Raw genomic sequence first — 18,084 nt, forward strand, 5'->3', positions numbered from 1 at the left:
TCCATAAATCCGCCGGATGCGGGACCACACGAGCGACGGGGAGACACGGGAGCCCAAGGATGAAATGTACCTCTCCCAGCACTCCTGCTTACGCCGTGCAATAAGACGACGGGCCAAGGCACGGAGCTTCTTAAAGGCGAAAAGGCGATGAGGGTCTCCAGAGACGGGTGCTGCTTATGACGCTGGAGATGGAGAGCCCGCCTACAGTCGCGAATAGCCTCAGCAATCTCCGGTGACCACCAGGGGACAGTCTTCCTCCGAGGGAGTGCAGAAGAGCGGGGGATGGCAGTCTCGGCTGCAGAAATAATTGAAGAGGTTAAGACACGGACCACCTTGTCAATGTCACCCTGTGGGGGAGAAGCAATGGTGGCAACGGAAGTAAAAGCCAGCCAGTCAGCCCTGTTGAGAGCCCAGCGGGGCAGGCGCCCAGAAGAATGACACTGGGGCAGTGACAAATAGATGGGAAAATGGTCACTACCACACAGGTCAGGATGCACTCTCCAGTGAAGGGATGGGACAAGTCCGGGGCTGCAAAGAGAGAGATCGATGGCCGAGAACGAGCCATGGGCCACACTGAAATGCGTGGGAGCACCAGTGTTCAAGAGGCTAAGGTCGAGCTGAGCCAACACATGCTCCACAGCGCGACCGCGGTCATCGGAGACAGTCCCACCCCATAGAGGGTGGTGGGCATTGAAATCGCCCAGAAGCACCAATGGCGTCGGGAGTTGAGCCAGCAGCGCAGCCAAGACATGTCGGGGGAGCTGGCCATACGGAGGAACGTAAACAGAGCAAACAGTAATAGCCGGCGAGAGCTCAATCCTGTAAGCGACTGCCTCTAAAGGTGTCAGAAGGGGTACTGGCGAGCTACAGACAGAGTGGTGAACAAAGAGGCAAACTCCACCTGAAGCTCGTCGACAGTCAGTGCGGTTCTTATAGTATCCCCGATAACCGCGAAGGGCAGGGGTCCGCATTGCTGGAAACCAAGTTTCCTGAAGAGCAATGCAGACAACAGGGGAAACACTCAGAAGCATCCAGAGCTCAGGCAGGTGGCGGAAATAACCGCCACAATTCCACTGGAGAATGGAAGCAGGAAGGGACTGGGAGGGCGTGAAGGCGACTAAGAGGCAGGCGGTGCCGCAGAGTCAACGGCCACCACTGGGCGAGAGTCAGCTGTGTCCATAGGAGAGGCCACCGAGGGTTCCGTGAGGGCGAGATCCATGGCAGAGGCGAGGATCTCCACCGCATCCCCAGAGCCAGAACTATTGACAGCAGGTGGTACTGAAACTGCCGGAGCGTCCTTCTTCTTGGACACGATCCGTCCTTTCTTCTCGCGTCTGTCCTTTGGCTTAGAGGGCTGGGAGAGTTTCTCTGAAGGAGTGTCGGAGGCTGACGACGACGCAGAAGCCCTACGACCAGCAGGTGGAGGAACCTTCAGCCACTGGCTGACATCCGGCGGGGTAGCAGAAGAAACGGAAGAAGGGAGAGCCCTGAGGGACCCCTTCCGCGAGAGAGGAGCCGGCAGAGACGACGCCGGCGGAGGAGGAGGAGGAGGGGGAGGGGGAGGGAGAGGGGGAGGGATCGAGCCCACTGGTTTTGGAGCAGATGTCACTCCCGAAGCATGTGCGGGGGGAGTGACAGAAGGGGGTTTGCCCCCAACTGCTAAGGGGGCAACAGAGGAACGCTTGCCCCCAGACACGAGGGGGGCAGACAGAGATGTATGGCCCTGAGGGCCCACTGAAGGCGGCACAGAGGAGGCGACAACTGCCGCCCGCGAAGGCGATGATAAGGTGGCTGCAGCATAAGAAGTTTGAAGAGGGACAGGATGCAACCTTTCAAATTTCAGTTTTGCCTTGCGATAAGTAAGCCAGTCCAGGGTCTTAAATTCCATAATCTTCCGCTCCTTATGAAGAACGGGGCAGTCCGGCGAGCATGGAGAGTGGTGTTCCCCACAGTTGACACAGACAGGCGGAGGCGCACATGGATAATCGGGATGAGAGGGGCGTCCTCAATTTCGACATGTGGCGCTGGATGGGCAACGGGAGGACATGTGCCCAAACTTCCAGCACTGGAAGCACTGCATCGGGGGAGGGACGTATGGCTTGACGTCACAACGGTAAACCATTACCTTGACCTTCTCAGGCAATACAGCACCCTCGAAGGCCAAGATAAAGGCACCGGTGGCCACCCTGTTGGTCTTGGGTCCTCTGTGCACATGACGGACAAAATGCACACCACGTCGTTCCAAGTCAGCTCTCAGCTCGTCATCGGACTGTAACAAGAGGTCGCGATGGTAAATAATCCCCTGGACCATATTTAAGCTACTGTGGGGAGTGACGGTAACAGGGACGTCTCCGAGCTTATCACACAAGAGCAACGCCCGTGACTGGGCTGGGGAGGACGTCTTGAGGAGGATGGACCCATTCCTCATTTTAGACAACCCCGCCACTTCCCCAAACTTATCCTCCAGGTGTTCCACAAAAAACATAGGCTTTGTCGAAAGAAAGGAATCACCATCAGTCCTGATGCAGACAAGGTATTGTGGTACATAAGGCTCCTGCTTGGCACTAGATCTGTGTCCCTCCCATGGCGCAGCCAACGAGGGGAATGACTGAGGATCATATTGTGCAGCATCGAATTCAATTCTGCCTCGCTTATAGACGCTGGTGGCAGTGCGACCACCAGCTTGGTGAGATTTATTGCGCTTCATTGCGCCACATCCGCCCAGATGCCACCTACTCCGAACGAGGGCTCTCCCCAAGGGCGCCACCCAGCCAAAGCAATGGGTACCTGGTCGATATCCCATTGCCCGGAGTCCCCGTGCCCCAGACAAGATGGGCACATACTCCTTGGCATGCATGGGGAGGAAACAGCTCTGGCATCTGTAGTGCGATCCCTGCATGGTCAGGGGGCTACCACCAAGAGGGTACATGACGACCCCACCACAACGGACTGGCTACCGTGCTGGATTTTAGGTGTTGAAAGGGTCCACAGTTGTCGTGGGCGCTAAGAAGGGGATTGCGCACAAGACGAGGAGGCAACCCAGAAGACATGGGGTGTAAATCCCTCCACACGACAATAGATAGCATGCAAGATGGAGGTGCACGATGGACCAATAGAAAAACACCACGTAAGGCGTCCTTCCCCAAATGGCACGCACTAACAACGGAAATTTGGAAAATGGCAGGTCAAACCCAAGTGGGGACCATCACATAAGGCCAAAACTTGGGAGACTCCTTTTAGTCGCCTCTTACGACAGGCAGGAATACCGCGGGCCTGTTCTTACCCCCGAAGGTAAAGGGAGTTGGAAGATGCCAACAGAGAGAGGTGGAACAGGATAAGGATACAGGAAGGGTAGGAAGACACGGACAGTGTAAGGGGGGGGGGGGGGGGGGGAGAAGATGTTGTCAGAGAGAGGGGCAGAGTAGATATTATGAATTCAATCAAGACATGGGGCTGTGTCATGAAACGAGAGCCTGAAGCAGTTCACAGTCAGTGAGTTGTTCATTGTAGACTAAGACAAAAGAATGAAGCACCATGAAGGAATTATCTGAATGGGAGGAGAATCTGTAGATGTGATTCACACAATAGACAAACAATCCGTTACAATTTCAGTGAAACTGAACGACTTATTCAAGAGAAAGTGCTTCACAAATTGACCAAGTCAGTTCACGTTGGTCCACCTTTGGCCCGTATGCAAGCAGTTATTTCGATTGCCATTGATTGACAGTCGTTGGATGTCCTTGTGAGGGATTTCGTACCAAATTCTGTCCGAAAGGCGCATTAAATCGTCGAAATCCTGGGTTGATTTAAGGACCTTGCCCATAGTGTTTGTCAGCCCGTGAGACCGAGTTGTTCTAGGCGCTTCACTCTGGAAACGCGCGACCGCCACAGGTTCGAATCCTGCCTCGGGCATGGGTGTGTGTGATGTCCTTAGGTTAGTTCGATTTAAGTAGTTCTAAAGTCTGGGGGACTGATGACCTCAGATGTTAAGTCCCATAGTGCTCAGAGCCATTTGAACCATTTCAGCTGATCATACCCGCCTTCATGTGGGTAGAGTTTCTACAGCTTGCCTTTGTGGTTGTCAAACCCTACTTTATGCAGCAAGTTCGCCACATCTTTCCCCAACTGAAGAGTGTCTGGAGCATTACAGGCAGGACCCTTGAACCATCTTGGAATTTTGTCGATCTAACGCTCCAATTGTACCGAATTTGGGATTATATTTGTCAGTAGGTCATCCAACAACTCTCTCACTCAATGCCAAGCTGAATAACTGCTGTCAGAAGAGCCAGAGATGGATAAAACATTATTGATGTGCTCGGTCTGTGAAATTTTTCCTCTTGAACAGATCATCCAATATTTCTGAAATTGTAATGTACATCACATGTACCGATTTCCGTCCCATTCGGATACTTCCTTCGTGGTGTGTTATCTTGTTCTGTCTCAGTGTGTACAGTTCGACTTGGCGGATAGCGAAACAGAGGCATTTCTGTGTTAAAAAGAAAGCTGGGTAAAAAGGGGACGCTGATGCTCTCTCGCTATCGTAACGCGATCTGTTCAGCAAGAAGGTCATGACACGGCGTCGTTGTTAATATTTCGCGGCCCAGAAGACTACGGAGCTTGGCCCACACCTGGGCCAAGGAGAAGATGAAGTGCTCCCACATGTATTCCATTTTTCTACGCTTAATTAGATAGTTAGCGTTGGTGCAGAAAATTTTAGGAGGGCGGATTGTCAGGGGTGGCGCTTGAGACATTGAAGGGGCCTAAGACGATCCAGAATAATTATTGCAATGTTTTTTGTCTACCATAGGGCTGTCGGGCTGTGGTGCAGGCCTGTAGAAAGAGAGATAGCAGACCAGCTCCTTGGTTGGTAACTTCAGAGATAACAACCTTGTCAAAACAGGATGAAAGACAGAATGTAAAGGTGACAGCATTATTGTAAGTAGCAGTTGGCTCTTGAAAGAGTCCATCGTGGTAATTGGTCCATCTGCAAGGGAAGTAGCAAGATTTCAAAAGTGGTAACTTTTTCAAAGATCATCATGATCATCATGGAGCGATGAATGTAGAGAAGCCACGATATTTGAGTTCAAGTGGTTCTGAGCACTACGCGACTTAACTACTGAGGTCATCAGTCGCCTAGAAGTCAGAACTAATTAAACCTAACTAACCTAAGGACATCACACACATCCATGCCCGAGGCAGGATTCTAACCTGCGACCGTAGCGGTCGCTCGGCTCCAGACTGTAGCGCCTAGAACCACATGGCCACTCCGGCCGACTGATATTTGGGGAAGAGATCAGAAGGTTGTTAGAGGAAAAGTTGCCATGAGTGACATTGAAGTGGGTAGGAGAATTATCACTCAGGAGACACAGAATGAGATCAGAAACCAATTTGTCATTTAGAAGACTCTTACAACCCTGTCTCCCCCAGATGGTGATGCACCCTGAAATCTCCAAGTAAGAGGAAAGAATGGAGAGGAATAGCAGCTGAATTAAGGTGGCCATCTTAAGGGAAGTAAAGTCCTGCCGGCATGTAAATAAGTGTTACAAATGATGATCGCTGGGATAGTTTGCATTACCACCAGTATTGTTTCCAATGTGAATGCAGGGGAATCCACTTCCTGGTGGCATCTGTGCGAGCGAAAGCCGTAGACCTCTCCAATTGCCCTCCCAAGACCAATAAGATTCTGACATACTTCGCGGCAAGGACGAAACGTTATAGATTGGGCGTCAGTGAAGTGACTTCTCAGGATGGGAATACAGTCTGCGGAGTATGAGGAAATTGGCTGCAGGTCCGGAAGGTGACAGTAGTGTCCTTTACAGTTTCACTGGTTGTACATGAAGTGGCCAGGAGGACCATTCATGTCCCAGGGCCACTGCGTCACCTGTGCAGGCAGGGGAACATCAAGAAACATTGCTGGGAACACGATGGTGTTTGTGCATTTGGAGGAGGGGGCGGGAGGGGCGAGATCTGGCGCTTCCGGGACATCAGAGTACCCTTCTCCCGATTCTTCTTCTCCTTTTTCTTTTCTTTCACAGCTTTTAGAGGCTGTGAGGGCTAATTCGCCTTGGGACCCACAAACCCACAAACCGCTGCTCTTTAAGCCATTGGCTAGTGTTGGGCCTTTGATCTGCGGATTTCGAGGGAGAGGGATCCCGAGCATGAGGCCTGTGGCTGGTACAAGCCAGAGGACGAACCTGCATCTCTGATCAGGTGTGGGAAGTAGTTCGCAAAGATGTTGCCATGGGAACCATGAGAGTGGAGGGCAGCGGTAGATTTGTTTGGTAAATATGTCATATTGACTTTTGCATAAATGGTCATTTGTCAACAGAAAGCAGGCATTAAGAAACTTTTCTTCCTCAGAATACCACAGATGGTCAAGTGATTTATACTCTCATTTATTTTCCAAAATACTGAGGAAGCTAGTGAATGTGGAGGATGATGTACAGTACAACTGACACACAAAGAATGTTGGTCACAAGGACGACAGTGTAGTAATGCTCCGCAGTTGCCGAATTTTGGATCTGCTTTGCACTGGGATGACATATGAGGAGAGCTTAAACATTGGGAACACCTCTTGGGAAGCAGACCATCAGGTTCCATGTCAGACTTGTGCACCGAAACTGTAAGCTTTTCTGGGAGAACAGTCCCTTCAAAAGGCAAGACCGAAGCACCTGTATCTGTTTGGTTATCCCCAGACCTCTCTGTATGTGTCGCACAAAGTATGCACTTCGCCATTCGATATCACTTCATAGCTCCTCGAGGTCTGGAACATAATGTCTCTGTGAAAGATACCTCCTTGCTACAATTTCAATGTTTTGTGCGAGGTAATAGTCACTGGTATGTCACCCAGCCGTTCGTATGCCTGAAGAGCTTGAGATGCAATAGAGAAGGCTGTAATAGGATACATTGCGCATTTTTACCAAAGAGACAGTTTTTCCAAATTTGACTTCTGTGTGTTCTACGTGCTTACGAAATGGTTACGTCACTGTAAAAGCATCTACAGTTTTGGTTGGATTGGGTTCTTTGGTGAAGGAGACCAGACAGTGAGGTCATCAGTCTCATCGGATTAGGGAAGGACGTGGAAGGAATCCGGCCGTGCCCTTCCAAAGGACCCATCCCGCCATATGCCTGGAGCGATTTAGGGAAATCACAGAAAACCTAAATCAGGATGGCCGGACACGGGATTGAACCGTCGTCCTCCCGAATGCGAGTCCAGAAAAGCATCTACGTCTGTCCCACTGCACACCAGGTACTTAGTGCATTGTTTCGCTCCCAGTCGTCTAGATTCCTCGTCTTGCCATACAGTAGCCAGGGTAAAAAAAGCTGCGGGATTGCAGCTGCCTGTACTGAAATACTAGACCTACCTGCTGAGACCGCCGAAGGAGAATGGCCGTTGTTGGTTGGTTGGGTGTGGGATTGAAGGGACCAGACTGCTAAGGTCATCGGTCCCTTGTTCCACGATAAAATCACACGAAATAAAAACTGACAGTCGTTAAAAATGGAGAACTGAGACAAGGGACGACACAATACAAGAAAGACAGACGAAGACCAGGCAAACGGAACTAAAATCACACCGAGTGTGAAGGTGGTTGGCCGCCCATGAAAATAAGGAAAAGCCAACCACCGAATGACATTAAAACCCACAGTTTAAAACCACTGGCCAAAGGCCCAAGTCAATACAGGAAATAAAAGGACAAACACTCAAATCATACGATAAAAACCCCCTGCCCGAATAGAACTCAACACGAGGTCCGCCATAGCAACGTCATCACATAAAAGGGCAGGGAGGGTATCAGGCAGCGCAAACGTCTGCGTGATTCCTGTTAAAAGCGGGCAGTCCACCAAAATGTGGACCACCGTCAGAGTTGCCACGCAGCGACATAGCGGTGGGTCCTCCCGGAGCAACAAATAGCCGTGCGTCAGCCACGTGTGGCCAACGCGCAGCCGGCAGAGGACGACAGAGTCCTTCCGAGAGGCCCGCATGGAGGAGCGCCACACACCGGTCGTCTCCTTCACCGCCCGTAGTTTGTTGGGCGTGGGCAGGGTGCGCCACTCATCACCCCAGGCACCAAGCACTTTCTGGCGCAAAAGCGACAGGAGATCACACTCCATAAGGCCGAGTTCCAGAGCCAGTGAACTCACTGCCTGTTTAGACAGCGTGTCAACCCGCTCATTGCCCGGGATGCCGACATGACCTGGGGTCCAAACAAAGACCACGGAGCGGCCGCAACGGGCAAGAGCATGGAGCGACTCGTGGATGGCCATCACCAGACGGGAATGAGGAAAGCACTGGTCAAGAGCTCGTAAACCACTCAGGGAGTCACTACAGATGACAAAGGACTCACCTGAGCGGGAGCGGATATACTCTAGGGCGCGATAGATGGCAACCAACTCGGCAGTGTATACACTGTTCCAGGGTGCCAGCGACCGTTGCTCACAATGATCCTCTAGAGTAAGAGCGTAACCAGTGCGACCAGAGACCATCGAACCGTCGGTATAGGCCACGGCAGATCCGGGAAACTCGGCGAGGAGAGAAACAAAGCGGCGGCGGAGGGCCGGAGGAGGGACCGAGTCTTTCAGACCCTGTGCCAAATCCAGCCGAATGCATGGTCGGCGCACACACCAAGGGGGCAGACGGATATTGGCCCGGAAAACAGGCGGGAGAGGAAAAAACTCAATCCCACACAGTAGAGCCCGGATGCGAACCGCGATCGTACACCCTGACCGGGGCCGCCTGTCTGGAAGATGGACGATCGAGTGCGGGAACAGGAGACGGTAGTTGGGATGCCCTGGCAAGCTACAAACATGGGCAGAATAAGCGGCCAGAAGTCGGTCGCGCCGGATCCGCAATGGAGGAACACCAGCCTCCACAAGTAAGCTGTCAACAGGGCTTGTCCGAAATGCTCCTGTGGCGAGTCGGATCCCGCAGTGATGGATGGGATCCAGCAATTGCAACGCTGATGGCGATGCCGAACCATAAGCCACACACCCATAATCAAGGCAGAACTGGATCAGCGCTTGATACAGCCGGAGAAGGGTGGACCGATCGGCACCCCATCCGGTGTGGCTAAGGCAACAGAAAGCGTTTAAATGCCGCCAGCATGTTTGTTTAAGCTGCCTAATATGAGGCAGCCAAGTCAACCGGGCATCAAATACCAGTCCCAAGAACCGATGCGTCTCTACCACAGCAAGAGGTTCACCGTCAAGGTAAAGGCGTGGCTCAGGGTGAACCGTGCGACGCCGGCAGAAATGCATAACGCAGGTCTTAGCGGCCGAAAACTGGAAGCCGTGCGCTACAGCCCACGACTGCGCCTTGCGGATAGCGCCCTGCAGCTGGCGCTCAGCAACTGCAATGCCAGCGGAGCTGTAGTAGAGGCAGAAGTCGTCTGCATACAACGAAGCTGCGACGGACGATCCCACCGCCTCAGCGAGCCCATTGATCGCAATTAAAAACAGGGAGACACTGAGGACAGACCCCTGTGGGACCCCGTTCTCCTGGACCCGGGAGGAACTATGGGACGCAGCAACTTGCACGCGGAAGGAACGAGACGACAGAAAATTCTGAATAAAAATCGGGAGCTGGCCCCTAAGACCCCACCCATGAAGTGTGGCCAGGATGTGATATCGCCAAGTCGTATCGTACGCCTTCCGCATGTCGAAGAAGACGGCAACCAGATGTTGGCGGCGTGCAAAGGCTGTACGGACGGCAGACTCTAGGGAGACCCAATTATCGACGGCAGAGCGGCCTTTACGGAACCCACCCTGAGACGGAGCCAGAAGGCCTCGAGACTCGAGGAGCCAACTCAACCTCCGGCTCACCATACGTTCTAGAAACTTGCAAAGAACGTTGGTGAGGCTTATGGGGCGGTAGCTGTCCACCTCCAGCGGGTTCTTGCCAGGTTTCAACACGGGGAGGACGATGCTTTCTCGCCATTGAGACGGGAACACACCCTCAACCCAGATGTGGTTGAAAACATCTAGGAGGCGTCGCTGGCAATTCACAGAGAGGTGTTTCAGCATCTGGCTGTGGATGCGGTCTGGCCCAGGAGCCGTATCAGGGCAAGCAGATAGGGCACTCTGGAATTCCCAGTCGCTGAAAGGAGCATTGTACGACTCCGCGTGGCGCGTGTGAAAGGAAAGCCTCCAACTTTCCAACCGCTCTTTCCGGGAGCGGAAGGCCAGTGGGTAATTCGTAGATGCGGAACACTGAGCAAAATGCGCTGCTAACTGGTCCGCAATCGTGTCGGAGTCAGTACACACCACTCCATTCAGCGAAAGCCCAGGGACAGAGACAGGCGGCCGATAGCCATGGAGTCGCCTAATCTTAGCCCAAACCTGCGATGCAGAGGTACGGACGCCAATGGTGGAAACATACCGTTCCCAGCACTCCTGCTTCCGTTGGCGAATAAGGTGTCGGGCACGGGCACGGAGCTGTTTAAAAACGATGAGGTTCTCCAAGGACGGGTGCCGCTTATGGCGTTGAAGAGCCCGCCGGCGATCTCTAATCGCCTCTGCGATCTCGGGCGCCCACCAAGGCACAGTCCTCCGCCGAGGGGACCCGGATAAACAGGGAATCGCAGATGCCGCCGCAGAAACGATGCCGGTGGTGACCGACTGAACCACCGCATCAATGGTGTCAGGGGAAGGAGGTGCGATAGTGGCGAGAGAGGAGAACAAGCCCCAATCAGCCTTATTCAGAGCCCATCTGGAGGGGCGTTCAGAAGAGTGACGCTGTAGTAGTGACAGAAAGATGGGGAAATGGTCACTACCACATAAGTCGTCATGGACACTCCAGTGGATGGATGGTGAAAGTCCGGGGCTGCAGATAGAAAGGTCGATGGCCGAAAATGTGCCACGGACGACGCTGAAATGTGTCGGCTCTCCCGTGTTTAAGAGGCAGAGGTCAAGCTGCGAGAGAAGAGTCTCGACATCTCTACCCCGGCCAGTAATCGCGGCGCTACCCCACAGGGGGTTATGGGCGTTAAAGTTGCCCAGTAACACAAAAGGAGGAGGCAGTTGAGCTATCAATGCAGCCAACACATGACGCGAGACATCACCATCTGGCGGAAGATACAAACTGCAGACATTAATAGGCTGAGGCGTCCACATCCTTACAGTGACAGCCTCTAAAGGTGTGTGAAGAGGTACACATTCGCTGTAGACAGAGTTAAGGATGTAGACGCAGACTCCACCAGATACCCTCTCATAAGCTGCCCGGTTCTTGTAATAACCCCGATACCCACGTAGGGCAGGGGTCCGCATTGCCGGAAACCAAGTTTCCTGTAGGGAAATGCAGAGGAAAGGGTGACTGCTGATGAGTTGGCGAAGCTCAGCAAGGTGGCGGAAAAAAGCGCTGCAGTTCCACTGGAGTATCGCTTTGTCCATGTCCGAAAAAGGCGTGAAGGGGCCGAGGAGGCACATCACGCCACTGGGTCACCTGCTGCCACTGATGGAGGACCAGTACAATCTGCTTCCATGGTGTCTGAGGGTCCGGCGAGATCCAGGTCCTCAGCGGACGCCCGGATCTCCACCTTATCCTCAGACGCAGAGCCTGTAGGGAGCAGTGGGGTGGATGCCACCGCGTGGTCCTTGGCCTTAGAGGTCTTCTTCTTCGTCTTGTCTCTCTGGTCCTTGGGTTTCATTGGCTGGGAGGGCTCCAGCGAGTCAGTCTCCAGGACGGAGGAGGAGCGGGAAGCCCTGCGACCAGCCGCTGGTCTGCTTTTCTTCCATTGGCTGACGTCACCCTTCCCAGAGGCGGAAAACTGGGAAGGAAGGGACCCAAGGGAGCCTTTCCGTGCTATTCGAGCCGGGGAAGTTTGAGGCTTAGAAGTGGGGACTGATGTCCCCGATGGTTGGGGGGTTGCTGCTCCTGAGGCAGGTAGTGCAGGAGCAGCAGGGAGTGAAGTGCCCCCCACCATCAAGGGGGCAGGTGTAGCATTCCGGCTCTGAGAGGTGGCAGTCTGAGGGAGAGCTAATGGGGCCATAACAGTAGTAGCCGTGGGGTAAGAGGCAGTCATTCGAACAGGATGGAGGCGTTCGAACTTCTGCCTGGCCTCAGTGTATGTCAGGCGGTCCAGGGTCTTATACTCCATGATTTTGCGCTCTTTCTGGAAGGTCCTGCAGTCCGGCGAGCAAGGCGAGTGGTGCTCTCCGCAGTTTACACAGATGGGAGGCGGGGCACATGGAGCATTGGGATGTGATGGGCGTCCACAATCTCGACATGTGAGGCTGGAAGTACAGCGGGAAGACATATGCCCGAAATTCCAGCACTTAAAGCACCGCATCGGGGGAGGGATATATGGCTTGACGTCACAAAGATAGACCATCACCTTGACCTCCTCGGGTAAAGTATCACCCTCGAAGGCCAAGATGAAGGCACCGGTGGCAACCTGCTTATCCCTAGGACCACGATGTACGCGCCGGACGAAGTGAACACCTCGCCGCTCTAAATTGGCGCGAAGCTCGTCATCGGACTGCAATAGAAGGTCCCGATGGAATATTATGCCCTGGACCATATTAAGACTCTTATGGGGCGTGATTGTAACCGGAACATCCCCCAGCTTGTTACAATCGAGTAACCGGCGGGACTGGGCGGAGGATGCCGATTTGATCAAAACCGAGCCCGAGCGCATTTTGGACAAGCCCTCCACCTCCCCGAACTTGTCCTCTAAGTGCTCGACGAAGAACTGAGGCTTCATGGATGTAAAGGATTCACCATCAGCTCTCGTACACACCAGGTAGCCGGGCGAGTATGGTTCGCTGGCATCCTTAGTCTTTCGTTCCTCCCATGGCGTAGACAGAGAGGGGAACGATTTGGGGTCATATGTAGTTGCGTTGTATTGAGCCCTGGAACGCTTAGAGACTGCTGGCGGCTGGCCGCCAGCAAGAGATGATGTACCACGCTTCATTGCGGGTCATCCGCCCTGATGCCACCTACTCCGACCAAGGGCCCTCCCCACGGGTGCCACCCAGCCTCAGCAACGACCACCTGGCAGGATGGCCATTACCGGGAGTCCCAATGCCCCAAGGAGATAGGCATCTACTCCTTGGCATACGTGGGGAGTTAACGGCGCTGGCATCAGCAGAGCGATCCCTGTGTAGTCAGGGGGCTACAACCAACAGGGTACATGGCGGCCCCACCACAACGGACTGGCTACCGTGCTGGATTTCAGGTGATGTAGTCCAATATCGTCATTGGCGCATAAAGCGACACAGCATAGCAGACTGCAATAAACTGCACCCAAGAACAAATCCACGCCCAAGAGATGGTAGGTGAGCGGGACTGCTAAGCGATGACGACAAACCTGGCTAGAGATGGTAATGCAGGATGGACACATCGCTCCTTGTAAGGCGCCCTTCCCCAATCGGCTCGCTCTTCGGAAAATTTAGGATGGAGGTCAAACCCGTTAGGGGACCATCTCACAAGGCCAAAACGTTTGAGACTCCTTTTAGTCGCCTCTTACGACAGGCAGGAATACCGTGGGCCTATTCTTACCCCCGAACCCACAGGGGGACAATGGCCGTTGTGTTGTTTCAATTTGATACGTCATGTGCGAAACGTCCGCCTCCATGCAACCTACTCCAACAAAGGGCTCCTACCGCAGGCGCCATCGAGCCACATGGTCGGCTGGGATGATGCTCCAGGAAGGCAGGCATCTACTCCTTGGTATGCATGTGGAGCTAGTAGATCAGGCATCAGGAGTGTGAATCCTTTGTGGTCAGGGGGCTCTAAAAAGGGTACAGAAGACTCCCTATAACGGATTGGCTTTTAAGCGTGTATGTGAGTCTATGCGGTTATTGTGCCCAGAGACTGGTCGAGACTGCAAGCAGTAGGCGCTATTTAAGGCGTTCTTACCCAGTTGGCCCACACAGAAAAAAAAGAAAAAAGCTGTGAACGGTGGTCGAACGCAGAAGGTAACTAAAACTACTTCCGCCGGAAACTGATTTATGAGACATGAATGAAGATGTCGACGAAAGCAGTACAGAGGGAAATAGCCGGAACAACATCAAAGTCTGCCACAGCGACTTAGGTACAGAAGTAAGAGCAGTAGGAGATCGGAGACTGCGGCAAAACAAAGGAAGTAGGTGCTAGATTAGGTTCGGACGTCGCCTCGCACATACGAAAGAGTCGTGGGCCTCCTGAGATGTGTAGCTTTAATAAACTTTCGCGTCTCGGGGACGAAACTTCTGCCAGTAGAAAATCTGTTTTCACCATGTGGTATGGAATGTATACTGGACGACAGAAATAATAATTTTGTATACAAAACCATCTAGATCTCTTGGTAAAATATCGTAATTTATAACACTGTTCCGGCTACTTCCATCATCAGCTGTCTGCAATTCGGATTAGAGGAAGAGAAAAGGAGACAGCCGTTTACTATGCAACATCAAGCTGTAGGAAGTTGACAGTTAAAAAGAAGGTTAGAACTTACATCACTGCATAATTTTTGAAATAGTTTTTAGTTGTTTAGGTTTTTAGTACTAACACTGAACATTGTTTAGCAAGCTCTAAAGGTTTTGGTGAGTGGACTTCGGGAAATAATTTTACTTTTCAATTTTTAATCTTTTCGCTCTTTATGTTCCTTTAACATATTTTCCTACATCTGAATATGACAAAAGCCGGAATGGCATAATAAATAAAAATATTTTATTCAGCGATTTAGACGGTTTTATTCATAAAATATTCACAATGATCGCGTACTCATACAGGAAATTTATTTCCTTCGTTAAGAAATAAACTTTGCATGGAATGAATGTTGAAGTGGACCCCATAAATTCATCCTACGCGCACACATCCTTCGCGGATTTGTTATTTGTTCCACTATGTAATATCTGTGTCGGAAGTAGAACACGGTTTTCCTTCGAGGATTTTGATGTTTGTGACGTTGTTCACTTAAACTGTGTAATGTCTAACGGAAGAAAACATTGTCTATTTAACTTCAGTCATTGCGAAAACAGTCACTGAAAATTGTATACATAAAATCGTTTGTGATGAAGTGTACAATGTTATGTTACTTATGACAAAATGACGAAGTAGCTGTGTCTATAATCCTGAGATAGAGGAACCATTAAAATATAAATGGAAAGTAAATATTTTAAGATGAAAAACTCAGTTTACAGGTAATAAACATAACATAACCTTTTCTCGTCTCTGTTCCCAGGAATGAATGATCGATGAGTACCTCTCTGATTTATGCCATTAGTATTACAGAAGAACAATGAACGTCGGTTTACAGCTGTGAGACACATCTTACACTGTTCTTCGAGCGTTCAGTGGCCGTTCATCTCTCCACTTCCCCCATTATCACTCAATTAGAGCTAATCTGTTTGTGTCGAACGAAACCATTCGCTCCGCACTATGTCGTAAATCATCAACGTGATACACGAAATTTCGTAGTAAGCGCCGTAGATCACGGGCTGCTGGTCCTACAGGGCCACACTGGTGGTTGTAGGGCAAGGAAACAGAAGGATTTGTGTTCGACCGGACGCCAAGAAAACGAGATGTGTTAAATGTATTTTTCTGCTCCGAATTTATTGGACCAGTCAGGAGACGATAAGAACATCAACATTGCCAAAAGAGCGACCGACCTCCGCTTTACACGACAACACCTGTCACCTGTTTCAACATAATGTATCTTACAGACACCTGAATGGAGCTGCTTCATTAGTTTGTCACTTGTTGTACTCAAAATAGCTCGCATTGGTCTCATATTTAGAGGAAGACGGAAATGGTTGAGGGATGGAAGATGGAAAATTAGAAACTGAGCGTCATGGAACACTAATCTCTCGCGAAATAATTGTGCGTGGCACAGAACATCGCCGAAAAGACTGAAAGACATTGTGAACTAAATTTATCTCATGGCAAACAAGCATATTAATCTTAGCCATTTAACTTGCTGAAGTTCTAAATAGTTGTAGAAAAGGGTTTTCTCGCTTTGTCATCAAGCTCGTTATCGACAATCATCAAATAATAAAGTATCGTGCAAAAGGATTCTTTGTTCATTAGCATTCACAACATACGTAGTGCATTGACTGATAACAGAGAAAAAGTAATTCTGAAGAAAGTATGTAAATCGGCGGTAGTGTAAAAAAGAAGCAGCTATCAGAAAAGTGATAGTTTCCGCTAACAGTGCAAACTCTAGTACTCAATTTTGGTTCTACTCGTTCTCTTACAGTTTTTAGCAGCTCTTAATACTTTTGTGCCTGTACAGAGAATATCGATGTTGAAACGCCCTCTAAATCACGCAGGGTTAAAAGGTAATTAGTGTTGTGGATAGGGCCAAGGGAGTTGTAGTCGGATTCATTTCACAAGTGTAATTTATTATCATTAAGTTCACAAATACACTTTCGAAAGAAATTTGCTTCGCGGCTTAAGGCCTCCAAACAGATGCTTTAGAATAAATTCAATTTTGAAAAGAAATGACACACAGTTAAATTTACAAATAAGATAAATCGTATACATATATGAGATCAGCACACGGGGCGGCTGAATGCCGCAGGATTAAATCTTCAAAATTCCAAATATACTATGATGATTACTGACGGCAGAAGGCCACTGTGTTTTAAGATACTAAGAGGGCTGATGGCCCGCAAGGCGCACAGAAAGAGATAAACAAACGCAATAAGATGGCGGAAGGTCGCCTGGTTAAATTCTGAAAAATAAGGAAATATATATATTGCAACAATCGGTAAAACAATACATTAATATTACAAGTTTCCTTTTGCAACACCAACGGTGGAAGGCCCACAATACCTTGTAAAATCTTTCAGATGAAATTACAATAACCTTTCAAGAGCAGAAGGCAATAGGGTTTGGACTTGAAGGTAACTCTGAGAACATGTTTCCAATGCTGAAGGCCGTCAATCAATTTTGCCCAATTGAAAATATATAATACAGTAAAGCCCCAAAAAACCTTTTAAAATGAATTACAACAACATTAATACTGCCGAAGAATAATTAAGGTAACAGCACTCAGGAGCCTCCAGAGGATCGGTCTGCATACCTTCCCTTATGCGAGACAGGCGGTGAGCCCAACTACCCTCGATGCGTCCGAACCCAACCAAGGGACAGTCACATACTGACCGACCAACTGCTTGCTTGCCACGACGGAGTACACGAGAATTGAAGGCCCCAAAACAGTTACAAGTATCAGTATAAACAAACAAACGCGTATGTGAACTTAGCTGCCAAAACTACACACTATGTTGGGCAGCAGCAACCGCTGAGGAAAATACACTGCCTAAAAATTACATTAGCGGCCAGGGCAGGTAACCAGAACACTAACGGCCACAAGGCAGAAAATTCCGCTCGTGCACTTAACTACGCATAAATTAATTTGATCACTTCCATCTGACGGCGGCTATCTCGCACACTTCACTCGTTGTTGCTCACAGAAAAACCTCGACAATAGCAAAGCCTGAACCAACAACGTAATGCTCACAACCACTTAACCTTCACGTCCTGGGTCGGCGAGCGACGATGCTCGTACCGATCGGACAGCTCCAGAGATACTCCAACACTGCGCAGGGACTGCCAGCGGCCCAATCGACTACGTCGCACGTAGATGTCCTCGGACCAACCGACGCACCAACCTACCAACAATCTACCAAAGGTCAGACCCGGTTTAAGTGATGCCTGACGGCAAGGGTCGGGTGGGCAATATCCACGCAGGGCTCGCAGTTGCTGCAAGCCGGCGACTGGCTGGTCCGGGGTGCGCTCCAGACGCGTTGCAACTCCCTGGCAGGGCCCACCTGACGACCTGAAATACCACCATGAACTTTCCTCCTTGCACGTTCCGACTCCCTCCTTGACAGATGACAACCGGGAATTCATAGCAGTCAAGCAAAGATCCTATCGGAGGGATATATCGATACGCGCTACTAGCACCGATGACGGTCAAGCAAAACAGCAACTCAGTAACGCCAGTAATTTAGATCAACATGGAAAAACTTTAAAACAGGGTGTAAAATACAAATGGTAGGACGGCGAGCCATGCACGGCTCAGGTATCTTGTTTCACTTTTCTATCTCTGGAAGTACTGAAAGGAAAAACTTCGCAACACCAAAAAATAATTCATGCAGAGT

General features: G+C 50.6%; 1 protein-coding gene across 1 annotated transcript in view; it reads left to right on the forward strand.

Annotated features, from left to right (window-relative positions):
* Nucleotides 1-18,084, forward strand: part of LOC126358228 (uncharacterized) — a 230,950-nt gene that overhangs the window by 60,769 nt on the left and 152,097 nt on the right. The gene's annotated exons all lie outside the window — the stretch shown is intronic.

The sequence above is a fragment of the Schistocerca gregaria genome, chromosome 1 (genome assembly GCF_023897955.1).
Source record: "Schistocerca gregaria isolate iqSchGreg1 chromosome 1, iqSchGreg1.2, whole genome shotgun sequence".
Lineage (NCBI taxonomy): Eukaryota > Metazoa > Arthropoda > Insecta > Orthoptera > Acrididae > Schistocerca > Schistocerca gregaria.